The sequence below is a fragment of the Crinia signifera genome, chromosome 4, assembly GCF_055691185.1.
Source record: "Crinia signifera chromosome 4, ASM5569118v1, whole genome shotgun sequence".
Lineage (NCBI taxonomy): Eukaryota > Metazoa > Chordata > Amphibia > Anura > Myobatrachidae > Crinia > Crinia signifera.
In genome coordinates, this window is record NC_139220.1 from 48,295,881 (window position 1) to 48,307,963 (window position 12,083).

The window sequence follows — 12,083 nt, forward strand, 5'->3', positions numbered from 1 at the left end:
ATAATTGGATCTTATTAAATGTGACCCTTATCAAGAATATTCTGTAGGAAAACTATTACTGATTACATTTTTTTATATTCTGACAGTACAGGTTGAGTATCCTTATCTGCATATGTATTTTAGATTATTCTGAGAAGCATACAGTAGTTTCTGGAATGTACTTTATTTTTATTTTATTTGCCAAAAACACAACTGGGGACATATGTAACTGACACTACTGGGGACATGATATGTAACTGGCACTACTGGGGTCATACGTAACTGACACTACTAGGGACATAATATATAACAGGCACTACATATATAACTACTGCCACTACTGGGGACATGATATGTAATGGCACTACTGGTGACATAATATGTAACCGGCACTACTGGGGGACATGATATGTAACCGGCACTACAGGGGACATGAAATGTAACTGGCATTGCTGGGGACATGATATGTAACTGGCATTGCTGGGGACATGATATGTAACCGGCACTACAGGCAGGGCCGGATTATAATGGAGGCACAAGGGGTCAGTGCCCCTGGGCCCCCCTCTAGCTAGGGGCCCCCTGTGTTGGCATGTATTTAAAAAAAAGCTAAAGGTTTTGTGCATGGGAGTGGGGTAGTGCTGCAGCTTCACCTATCTGCCAATGTGACAATGATTAATGGTGCTGAGCATCAGGATCCAAGGCACACTGATTGCACAAGTGTGCTGTGCATTACTGGGAGTTGACTAAGTCCCATGACACTTTGCACCAGAGGGCAGAGGCTGAGAGGTTTGTGCTGAGCTCTGATTGGTGGAGCTCATTACATGCTTCTCAGGCCCATGGAGAACAGCAGCAGCAGCTTAGTCATGGGAGGGTTTTTAATCAGAGGCAGCACTAGGACTGTGAGGTCTCCTACAGAGTAAGGTGCAGAGGGACAAACACAGACTTTTCATGTGGTAAGTATGGATGTGTGTGTGTATATATATACAGATGTGTCCACATACATCTTGGTTTTATTGCGCCATGTATGGCACAATTTGGCAGACTTTGGACTCTGCAAAAGTCACACTTTGTGATTTTTCTAAAAATTTCCACCTCTAATCTATTACTTTATACAAATTCTACTGCTGCAAACAATTTTCAGAATCCATCCACTTTGCGGCCAGTAATGACAAGTGCAAGGGGGCCCCCTGTCTAAAGTGCCCCGGGCCCCCCGAAGGCTTAATCTGGTACTGACTACAGGGGACATGATATGTAACTGGCATTGCTGGGGACATGATATGCAACCGGCACTACTGGGGACATGATATGTAACCGGTACTACTGGGGACATGATATGTAACCGGCACTACTGGGGACATGATATGTAACCGGCACTCCTGGGGACATGATATGTAACCGGCACTACTGGGGACATGATATGTAACCGGCACTACTGGGGATATGATATGTAACCGGCACTACTGGGGACATGATATGTAACCGGCACTACTGGGGACATGATATGTAACTACTGGCACTACTGGGGACATGATATGTAACTACTGGCACTACTGGGGACATGATATGTAACTACTGGCACTACTGGGGACATGATATGTAACTACTGGCACTACTGGGGACATGATATGTAACTACTAGCACTACTGGGGACATGATATGTAACTACTGGCACTACTGGGGACATGATATGTAACTACTGGCACTACTGGGGACATGATAGGTAACTACTGGCACTACTGGGGACATGATATGTAACTACTGGCACTACTGGGGACATGATATGTAACTACTGGCACTACTGGGGACAAAAAAAGAGTATCTACTGCGCTTAGTAGCTGCTCAATTGGATAATTTACGATACAATACAGGAATAATTAAGCGCTTGAATATGTGTAAAATGGGAAATTATATATCCCATTTTACACATATTCAAGCGCTTAATTATTCCTGTATTGTACTACTGGGGACATGATATGTAACTACTGGCACTACTGGGGACATGATATGTAACTACTGCCACTACCGGGGACATAGGGGGTTATTCAAGCTTGGCCATTGTTAGAAGAATTTGAACGTACTGCGTATTTTCTCACAATGCGCATGTGCCAGCTTCAATGTGCGTACACTCTCCTAGCCTTACGCAGGAAACCAGCCTTATGAGCGTGGCTCTAAATGAAGGCGTGTTGTGGGCGTATTTTGGGTGCAGCCTCGCAAAAGAGAGGAGAGAGGGAGCTGTGAAGACAGAGATTGGAGACAGGAGCAGATTGGGGGTGGGGTGGAGAGTTTGAGAAGATTTCATTTTGATGGGCTTTTAACTAGTAATAATAATTATTATAATCTGGTTATAAAATAACTTAATAAACTTTACTTTGATAAATCCCACCCAATCTTATATTCTAACAATGGCTGAGCAATATTACCATTGACATTGTGGGGTAAAGCGTGATCCTGTATTTTTTCTAAATACATTTATTTTCTGGAATCTTATCTCCGGAAACAGACTTTTTCTTTTGTTTAGTTAATATTCTGCAGTTTGTCTGGTAATGAGTTCGACTAGACTAGGGACATTTATGAATGCAAATACAGAATTTAAGCCTGTTGTTGAATAATAAAATATTAAATCACTAAACCGCTTTTAAAGCCTTCACTCCAGGTGTCTCAATTACTGTTGATTAACTGTAATTTTATGATGGTGCTCAAGTCTTCTAAAAATAAACAATCAAGAAATGGAAAGAAAATGAGAAAAATAAAGAGAACACTGCTTAGAAACTTTTATTTCTATTTTACTTTTTTAAACGAAAATGTTCATACAATGTCTGTAGGAAATGGATGCTTCCTGCATGCATCTGCGAATTGAGTGCTGCATACAGGGCTGCCATCAAGATTTTTGGGGCCTCATTTCCAGTCTCCCCCCCCCTTGACTTTCCGTAACCCGGCTCCTGCTCCCCCACCCTCCTCTTCCAGAGAATAGGCTTCTTCAGCTCAGGATGCCGGCTGCCAATTAAAATGCGGCATCGGCTGGTGAGCCAATAAGAGCTTGCATACTGGCAGCCGCTCTGATTGAATCGAGCCAGTGCAGCATTTTAATTTTATCCTGGGTTGAATAAGCGTGCGCCACAGGACCTGCTTTGTTCAGCGCACTGATTGCAGCGCAGTGTAGGCAGTCGGGGGGTTGCGGTGGGCAAAATGTGCTGCCCGGGCCCTTCCAGAGCTGGGGCCTGGGACAGCTGCACCCACAGCACCCCCCTATTGGCAGCCTTGGCTGCATCTCGAAGGTGCATCATCAGATCATGATTGCGACCATTGACCGTAATGGTCACAGCTAGTGGCGGTTGCTCCATGGAGGCTGCAAAACACACCCTACCTAGCAGAACGGGGGCTGTTAATACATAACTCTAATTACTTGAATCTAGTTTTTAATACTCGTGGGTATCTACCTGTCCCTGGGAATCAGCACTGAGTATTACATCCACTGCATCTAGGACACAGCAGTCAGCATCTTGTTCCTGTGCCTGCCAGCCCCAAGACTTCTGTGTAACTAGCCAATGGGAGTTTGGGAAGTGGGCAGTTAAGTGCTGCAGTACTCAAGGAGCAGCACCCACTGGTCGCAGCACTCTGCCATTCTACACAATCAACAGCTTACTCAGACTGGCAAAGGTAAATTCAAAAAAATGGGATGTTGCAACCAATCAGATTCTATTATCTCCTGGAAGGTTCCAAAAAGCAAATGTTTGAATTTTAGCGCAACCCCCTTAAAAAGACATATGCTACACAATCAATAATTGAGATTGATTTATTGTGACAAAACATAAAACAAATTGATAAAATGCAAATAATGTATCTTTACAGTATTTCCACTGACAGAATTCAGGACTTCTTAATCTCATCAGGCACAACAATAATGAAGACTTTATCTCACCATAGATCGAAATTGCGGTGGGCTAAACTTCAGTTTGAAGATCTGAGGCCACACCGCAGATGGCTTGCTATAAGGGAATCCTCAATTAAAGTGCTGGTGCATCCATAAAGTGTCCAGTAGTCAAAAAGTGCAACATGTAAAGTGCACTAAAGATGGCAGTCTGTATCCAATAGGTAGCTGCAACGCGTTTCCGAGAAACTAAGTCTCCTTTTTCCAAGCTGTGTGTGGATATCTGTATGCCATGATCGCCTTTTACACCCACTTCCTTAGGGATCTGTTTCACCAATGAAAGCTCCGCTGTTTCACGGGCCGGAAGTGCCATGCATTCCACACAGCACTTCCGGTTTGCGTTACACGCGTCGCATCGTCACTTCCGCTTCCGGTATTGCGCTTATCTGCGGCGGAGGTTTCCAGACAGTCCAACATTAAATTTTTCTTTACACGATTTTTTCTAGTAATTCTCCTGTAGGACTATTTCATTCCTCATTAATCTCCTTTTCTTTTCAGGCGCATTCGGACAGTATATGCGCCTGAAAAGAAACTACACGAAACAGGAGATACTAGAGGAACAGTTTTCTGAAATTGATCAAAGATTTATCCAAAAAGGTTACACATACAAAAATATTCAAGTATCAAAAGAAAAAGTGAACCAAATGAGTAGGCAAGATTTACTCAAAGTAAAACCCAAAAAGGATAAAAATAATGATTCAAGTTTTACTGAGTGGGCATTTTTTACGCAGTATGGGTCCCACCATAAAAAGATAGAAACAATTACTAAGAATAATTGGAGGATCCTTTTAGATGATCCGGTATTGGGGAAAGTGATGCCCAAAAAAAACGAGATTCATTTATAGGCGTGCACCATCGCTAAAAAATCTTCTGGTGAAAAGTGCTTTACCATAAAAAAGTGGAGGCAGTGACCGCAATAAGGGGTTTCACAGATGCGGGTCCTGCCTGATGTGCAGAGCCACGAATACAAAACCATTCGAGGTAAATGGGGTAAAATATAAGATAAACCAATTTATCACTTGCCACTCACGAAATGTGATTTACCTATTGGAATCTGAGTGTAACAAAATATAGATATAGGTAAAACCACCCGTAATCTAAAACTGCGATCAAAGGATGTATGACCCATCCACTTTCAGACCATTTTTTAAAAATAAACCACAAATTTGAAGGAGAGATCAAAAGATTCCTGGGTATCCAACAAGTGGTTACAAATTGGAAAACCAGGGACCTTGAAACAAGGCTGGCAAAAAATGAGATGAAGTGGATTTTTACATTAAACAGTCTCCATCCAAACGGTCATAATGCTGATTTTGAATTAAAGTGGTTTTTAGATTAGTTTTACCCATTTTAATCTCTGTACAACATAATGATTTTATACTGTATTATTCTCATTTTTAATTCTTGTCTTTTCTTAATATTTTGCATGTAATTCCAGATATTACCGAATTCTAAAATACCCAGTGGGAAGAGGCTCTCCCGGTAATGAGGGATGGACTATGCAGGAATACTAAGTACTGCACAGAAAGGTATTTGAGGAGACGCCTGTTTTTCACTGGTACAGCCTGTAAAGAATAAAAAAGAAAAAGTATTTCTACAGTTGCCCTCACTTTTTCCCAAAAGCAAGATGGCGGGCGGATATTCAACATATCTCCAATGAAAAGAAAACACCCGTAAAGTGAGGAGATCAATGAGGAATGAAATAGTGCTACTGGAGAATTAACAGAAAAAATCATGTAAAGAAAAATGTAATGTTGGACTGTCTGGAAACCTCCGCCGCAGATAAGCGCAATACCGGAAGCGGAAGTGACGATGCGACGCGTGGAACGCAAACCGGAAGTGCCGCGTAGAACGCACGACACTTCCGGCCCGCGAAACAGCGGAGCTTTCATTGGTGAAATGGATCCCTAAGACCCAGGAAGTGGGTTTAAAAGGCGATCATGGCATACAGGCACACATACAGCTTAAAAAAGGAGACTTAGTTTCTCCGAAACGCGTTGCAGCTACCTATTGGATACAGACTGCCATCATTAGACACTGGAAACTTTATGGACGCACCAGCACTTTATTTGAGGACTCCCCTATAGCAAGCCATCTGCGGTATGGCCGCAGATCTTCAAACTGAAGTTTAGCCCACCGCAACTTCGGTCTACGGTGAGATAAAGTCTTCATTATTGTTGTGCCTGATGAGATTAAGAAGTCCTGAATTCTGTCAGTGGAAATACTGTAAAGATACATTATTTGCATTTTATCAATTTGTTTTATGTTTTGTCACAATAAATCAATCTCAATTATTGATTGTGTAGCATACATCTTTTTAAGGGGGTTGCGCTAAAATTCAAACATTTGCTCTTTGGAATTGTTACTTCAGAAGGTGGTGTACATTCTTCTATGTTTAAATAGCTGCACCCACTTAATTAATTGTGCTGTCTTGCTCCACAAACACCTGTTTTTGCAATATCTCCTGAAAGGTGTTAAATAACAAGTACTATATGATTGGTTGCTATGGGAAACATCCTATTTTCAATAGAACTCCCATGTTAGTACATTTACCTGCAGTCAGAATGGAGAAGGTTTTAGCAAATCAACCTTTTGGTAGAACACCGGTCACCATACCTGATCTGATAGACATGCGAAGGAGGATTGCGAGTTATCAAGCAGGACAGGTTATGTCGTTAAAGGGGTCATTCAGGTGCGGTTGGAGTTGGTGATGCAGCAGGAGGGATCTATTACAATCAGATACCTCTTGCTTCAGTAGAGATCCTAGGATGCAGCATTGAATCTTGCTCCCACCATTGGGAGGCGTATGATACCCATGGTTCCACAGATGCCGCCCGTCGCAGAGGCCAGGAAACCTGTCCTACAACTGCTATCCCTGAACTCTTCCCTCCCCCTACATAAGTGACATGCCTCCTTTCTCACAAATGGAGAATGTTGCCACCCCCTCACAGCTCCCTTCCCGCCCCCTAAATGCCCGCAGACTGTCAGTTATTGACAGTCTGCTGCCATCCTGTTTACGACGTCACAGGACCTGTTTATGCAAACAAACCACTGATGTTTTGTACTTGGTGCATGAAAACACAGGTGCAATCACAAGAATACAGTGATACAAAGGGGTGTATTCAATGCTTTCTTCAAACTGTGACAGCGAGCAGTGCTGCCTCCTTGCTGTCACAGCTCGCAGGGTCTGTATTCAACTAACCCCCTGCACACGCCGTTTCACTCTCGCTAGGTTTTTGGAGCAAGGGGAAACCGGCGCGTGCGGCTGCTAAAACAGCGAGGGTCGGGGCTAAATACAGCATTAGCTCTCTGCATTAGCCTCAAGCCTCGCTGTTTGGTGGAATCCTTGCCGTCATCTGACAGCGAGGATTTCCAGGTGCACTGAATAGGGTGAGCAGTCAGCGCTGGGGTTAAATGGCGAGGATCGCTTGTTTTTGGCGATCCCCACCGTTTAACCCCCTCGCCGGCCGCATTGAATACACCCCAAAGAAAATGATACTAAGGTACAAGGGTGTGATGTGACCAAGTATAAGGTAGGGGAGCCAGTTATTGGCATTGCAAAGAGGTGGGTGGGGCCATGATGACCCGTCATTAAGCAAAGGTCCTAGACTACATGAGACTCCTAGACATTCCGGTTTTATGTCAGCGTCTTCAGCGCATACGTAGTTCTCTGTGAACATATGTATTGCGCATCTGCAAATTACAGGAAAAATGGCTGCCGGTCTCTGGAAGGGTTAGTATAATTATATGGGTGCACTGTGTGCTGTATGAGACCCCCTGGACCCAGGGACCTGTGTATTTACACCCATTACAAATATGCCAATGACTTATGCCGCCTCTTAATGGTGCGTTTTGGGCTGCCGATGCGATGAAAGAATGAAACAGACAGTTTTTGGAATTTATGTAAATTATTGTACAACCTGAGAAGAAAAAAAAAGCATTGTGATGCCACAGAGCAGCTGATCAGGTCTGGCAGCCTTAACGCAGGCACGATTTTGATAAATGCTTTTTCTCAATAGAATTAATAAATCTTTATTCGCAGCGTCCAATACAGACAGTCATTGCAATTATTACACTTCTAGCTTCATAGAAATTCAGCCTACTCTTCTGTCTTAGGTCCCAGGTGTCAACAGCTCTGTGCGATACTCATTTGTCATCCGCAATAAATCTAGGACAGTAGGATCAGAGCATAGTGCAGCGGTGTAGCCATACTGACATACTGTACTAGGGAAGATGTATCAAGCCTGGGTGAGAGATTAATTGGTGCACTTCCCCAAAGTATTGTCCTCGCTTCTGTCATCTATGCAGCACAGTATATAGGTCTGTGACTGATTAGCGCTACTTGTGTGTACTCACATGCAGAAAGTGACACCTTTTAAGTAACAAATGATTCAAATATACATAACTTGTATAGCAGGACGTATGGTATTTTCCATCAATAATAAACCAGATTTGCCTGCAAAGACACAAGATAAACACCTCTAGCCCAAAAAATGTTGGGTTTCACATTAGGGGTGAATAACAGAAAGCCATCATAGTGTAGTATTTGAGGTAGAAAAACAATTTAATTGTATCCATAAAACTCACAATAGGGTGGGCTTGTCCTTTAGTTAGAGCATTCTGGCTTAAAGTTTGTACGTTTGCTATAGACAACTTAGTAAATTATGTAACTTTTTTTTACGCGTCCTCCCGACCTTTTCATATCAACGTCGTTGTCGAGTTTATTTCATAAAGTGTGGCGAGTGCAGCGAGCCACCAAGCCCGAAGCGTATCGAGGGGACACGGAATACAAAGTAATCCGCGTCCCCTCGTGGGGCTCGCTACGCTTGCCATGCTTCGGGCTCGGTGGCTCGCTGCGCTCGCCACACTTTATAAGATCAACTCCACGCCGACGTGGATAGTGGTGGTATGAAAAGGTCGGGAGGACGCGTAACGCATCCCGTCGCGAGACTTGCTGCACTTGCCACGCTTCGGGCTGGGGTGGATAGTGGGGGTGTTTCAGGAACACATTCACACCTGCCATAAGCGGCTGCGGGAAAACTAAGCTACGCTGATTCTGACAGGGATGCTCCCAGAAACACTATGCTACTTTTAACTATGCTGGCCGCGGGAACACCACGCTCATTCTGACAGGGACGCTACGCTGACTACGTAACTGCCACAGTGAAACTACACAAGTACCGTCCGGATTGTCCCACTTTCACCGGAAGTCTCATCTGGTAATCTATTTGCTGTCTCCACTCGCACATAGCGGCTGCATATGCGCATAACTGACTAAATCGTTCCCCTGCGAGTACACGCAGGGGAGCTAGTCAGTCAGAATAGGAGTCTTTATCTCTCTCCAGGATTTGACACATCTACCATCAAATTACCACGGTGAGTTACGGCTTCACATGCAATACCTTGTCCACTCCCTGCCAGGGAGATACATCGTATGTGCGGTCATTTTGCATGCCATCCTCTTCACCGCCCAGTGATACGATTTATACCCTTATTGCAGCATTGACAATCTCCGGATCTGATCCACGCCTTGGATCACAAATGTAAGCAAATGACATATGATTTGACACTTTGCACACAATTATATTGGCCAGATGCATTGAAATTATGTAGAAAAGTGTTCTATGTGTATGGCCACCTTTACACTCGCTCCTCCGGTTTCAGCGGTGTCCTCTTCCAATTTGAATGTAAGCTCTGCTCTGCTTTCATGTCTACATTTATTATGAGCACCTTGTATGTCCCTGTTTTATGTACAGTATGACTTATACCCATTAAATATTCCGGGTTATTGCACATGAACGGTTACCCTGCAACCGGGATATTGTGCAACCTGGCATTTCAACCTGGGTAGCGGGCAGTGTTGGACACAGGACCCATTTTCAGTAAAGAAATAACCTGTGCTAGGAAGTAATCTCATCTCCAAGCGCCAACTCAGGGCCCGCCTCCAGTAACATCACCCATTTGGCCGGGTAGGGAAACCCGTGTGAAAGGTGTCTCAAGCCAAGTCACACCTGGGTTGGAGACAGAACAAAACCTGGGTTGTGACTAAGGATGCCAATACTAGGGCAATTTTACAATCCTGAATGCTTAATCTTGGGATTCCCGGGATTAGTCTCCTTATTAAAAAATAACTGCCCACCCCGCACATGTCAATGTAAAGGTGAACTAATCCCCCCACCCCAATCCTTCCCATCCACCTGCCTTGCACTGGCACTTACACGGTGGTGGTGACAGGCAGCATCAGGACCATCTCCTGTCTTCTTGTGCTGGGTGCATCACAGCAGGTGGGTGACTGGGAGCGGCCCAGCAGGTGGGTGGCCGGGCTAGGCACAGTGGGTAGGTTCAGCACGGTGTGCTGACAACAAGGAGCGGCATGGCGGCAGCCGTGCTGTGCAGAGTGACCCCTGACATTAAGTCACGCTGCACTGTGCACTGCCGCACCTCAGATTTTATGCCAAAATCCCAGGATCCCAGCAATCACGATCCAGGGATTGGCATCCCTAATTGTGACCCTGCTCTGCGGGGTAAAAGCCCATACACACAGGCCCTTATTCAAGTTGACTCTCAAGTCTGCATAAGGCTTGCGAGTCCACCAGTAGCCGCATGCACAGCGGACCGCCCCTGCACGGCGCCATTACCTGCAGGCATGCGAATGAAGTATTTGCATACTCATCCATTTGCAGCCTTACCTTCGGACAGAAAGTCAATCGATGGTCACGGACCAGTGAATGATTTTTCAAGAGCTTGCAAATGTATGACACCTCTTTGGTGTCTTACATCTGCGAGTGCCTGTATGGGAAGCGGGCGGGCATCTGACATCTGCTGATGTCAGATGCCTGCCCCCCGCACCTACGTCATCGGGGAATTACAATGAGAATGCCCAGCGTTTTTATGGGAATGCCCATGATATGCTGGGCGTTCCCATGTGCGAATCCCCGGCCCGCAAACCCAAACCCCCTCCTGCACTGATGTGTGTGAGCACCAGCAAATAATCTATTCACCGTGGCCGCTCGCACACAGCGGCTGCACATGCACATAACTGACTATGCCCATGCGCAGTTGCAAAACATCGCTCCCCTGTGCAAACACGCAGGGGATCGATTGAACACGAATAAGCGCCACAGTGAAAATGTAGCCCTATTTCTAAGCATTCTGTCCAGATTGAATAGAAATTAAACACAGATAGCTCCATGTGTGTGCCCCCAAACTATGGCGATGCACGGTCCCACACGTCATCATCGCCTGACTAGATCTTGACTGCATGCAGTCAAAATTTAGTCAGATCATCAGTGTTCTCACCAGAGAACACTGGTCAGCACAAATCGCTCAGCACACATAGCTGGTGCAAAGCTGGTGTGTCAGCAATGTGTGCTGAGCGATCTCTGCTAAATAGAGATGGGTCGTCCGCGAACGAAGCGGATCTTTTGGACGGATCCCATAAAAGAGTTAGTGAGCCGCCGATCCCAAAAAGGTGAACCATCATTCCTTTACTTTCAGTTTTTCATTACAATGCATTTGCCTGAGCTCAGCACTGTCACCTGTGGCAGCTGAGATGTACTAACACTGGAGACGGAGTACAGTGCTGCGACTGCAAGTGAAAGAAAGAATAACAAGGCTGCTGCTGCTGCTAAGGATGGCCATCGGTGCAGAAGCCATTGATGGTTGCCATCAGTGGCGATTCTGCACCCAGCCATAGCCAAGTTTTAATAAAATGCAATAAATGATTGTAAAACAAATTATGCTTCATTATTATCAAATGACCCCTTTTTTTAAAAATGAGTCGATGATCCCTCTAAAAGATCGGATCTTTTCGCAAATTGGTCACTCGATCTCAGCTCTTCTTAATGACCTGTTTTGCCCATCTCTATTTTATGGGGTGTCAGGCACTGCAGAGCACTATCAATGGTAATAACTAGAGACAGGATTATATGCAACATAAAAAGCTTGAAATATGCATGCAAATATGCATGAAAAATACTTAAATATGCATGAAAAGTGTTAAAATATGCTACATTAAATAATAAAAAAAGATATTTTTAACTTATTAATTTAGAAATCAGCATAAAATTAGTTGCAAATAAACCTCAAAAATAGGCCCACACCATCGGCAGATGTCTAGTGCTGTACACAGGATTTTTTTCTTCCTGGCTGCTACAGCAGATTGCAGTGTCCAAAG